Source organism: Lissotriton vulgaris, chromosome 11 (assembly GCF_964263255.1).
Source record: "Lissotriton vulgaris chromosome 11, aLisVul1.2, whole genome shotgun sequence".
NCBI classification, from domain to species: Eukaryota; Metazoa; Chordata; class Amphibia; order Caudata; family Salamandridae; genus Lissotriton; species Lissotriton vulgaris.
This window is the reverse complement of record NC_141699.1, coordinates 932,352,033-932,354,015: the sequence shown is the minus strand read 5'-3', so window position 1 is coordinate 932,354,015 and position 1,983 is coordinate 932,352,033. Positions and strand designations below refer to the sequence as shown.

At 49.4% G+C, this 1,983-nt stretch overlaps 1 pseudogene; it reads right to left on the bottom strand.

Annotated features, from left to right (window-relative positions):
* Nucleotides 1-363: 363 nt before the first annotated feature.
* LOC147683700 (uncharacterized) lies at nucleotides 364-1,755 on the bottom strand (annotated as a pseudogene).
* Nucleotides 1,756-1,983: the final 228 nt, after the last annotated feature.

Here is a 1,983-nt window from a genome sequence, read left to right as displayed (position 1 = left end):
AGGGGCCCGCCAGTACACACCAGTCACCTGCTGCAAGATGATTGCAGCCTTTGCAATGTTGCACAACCTTGCGGTTAAGAAGGGCACCAAAGTGGATTTCTCTGATTATGAGGACCATGATGACAAGCAAGCAGTGCCTGAACCACACACAGTTGGAGTTGCGACAACAACTGATGGCAGACACAGACAGGATGAGATCACACGCAACTTTTTTAAGTAAGTAAAGAGACACAAACACGTCGAGTATGCACCCAACGTAGTTTATTGTGTCACTACGTAGGTTTCTAAAGCACAAATGTGCAACACAATTTATTTACATTCGATGATGTGAGTCCTGGGTCACTTCCCCATTAACTAAAATACTCATTTGAGCCCACGCTTACCAGAGCCAGTTGTTTGGTGCTCACTGTGCTCACTTTGTGTTTGGGCTGTAGCCTCAGCGTGGCGCCTGCTTCTCCTTCTTGTCTCTACGGCAAGGGAGCTTGCCATGCTGCTCCTACTTGTGCTCCCTTTACTCTCTGGCACATCCAGAGCAGCAGTTTGTGCTGTTTGTGCATTTATCAGTGCCTCAAGAGCACTGGTCATCCTGGCCATGCCCCTAGTGACCTCATTACTGTTTTGGGTTAGTCCCTCCTGCATGTTTATGCTTCTCCTGCATAGCAGGGATATGGCTGTGGCCAGGCCGTTGATGGCTTTATTTTGTTGATGCGCACGCTGCCTTTCCTTGCGCCTTGATGCAAATTCATTATCTAGTTTGGTGCACAGAAGCTGCACCGATTGTGACATTTCATGCATCCCTGCAGCCATCTCTTTGTTGACATCTACTAGTTCCCTGATGCCCTTTCCTATGTCTCTCATGCTGTTGTTCAGGTTCCTCATTTGGCATTGGCAAGACATGATGGCCTTTCCCTGCATCCTCTGGATTTTTACCATGCTCCCCTTCCAGGCCACAGAACACACTTGCACCATCCACACGTGCAGCTGCACTGCTTTCTTGGACTCTGCTGCGTCTTGCTCTAGTACAGCCCACCTCTGCACTGGACTTCAGTGTGGCAGAGCTACCATCTACAGGCAAGGTGTGCGTGTCTTCCCCGTCCATGTCACCTGCTGATGACTCCATTTCCAATAGTGGGGCCACAACATGCCTCCTGCTTGGTTGTGATGCAGGCGTTGTCTCATGCAGTGATGCTGGCATTTCTGGGGATGATAGCAACAGAGGGGATTGTGAACGTTCTGGGGACGCCTGCAACTCTGGAGCAATGTCTGTCTCTTGTGAAGGAGGATGGCTACTTGGTGCACCTGTGTCCTGTGATACATTCTGTGTACTTGGACTTGGCTCCTGACTCTCATCCCTTTCTGGTGCCGTGCCTTCAGTCTCCTGGGAACGCCTGCGAGATGTGTCACCTGTGGACATATGACATACATTAGCTAAGCGCTACTGTCTCACAGTCACTACAATTACATCTTTTTCACTTTTGCTTTATTCTGTCTGCAATCATTTCCCTAACTTGCTTGTTGCTGTGCTGTATGACATGGTCTTTCATTTCCTGACTACATGTCCCATGATGCATTGCTCCTGTATAGTGCTAGCAGTACTGGACTGGGGTTCACTTAGCCACAAAGGGTAAAGGTAAGGATGATGGTGTGGGGGGATTGCGGTGCATGTGTCTTACCTTTTCTGCTTGCAGCTCTTGCTGAGCTGTCTACGTCTCCCAGTTCGTAGACACTGTCAGGTTCTATTGTTGAGGCCACCATCTCCTCCAGGTCAGTAAGGGGGGGGGGGTGCTGGGTTCTTCCCTCCACCAGTTTTGGTTGCCTGCTTGTGGTGTTCAGACAATTTTATTTTGTTTGGCTCCTGAGGTCGTAGTACCTCTTTTTCAGGTCCTCTGTGTTTCTGGAAGTCACTCCAACTGCATTCACTTTGTCAAGTATGTCCAGCCAGAGTTTCCTTTTGGCAGATTCTGCCACAGTGAGGGACTGCCT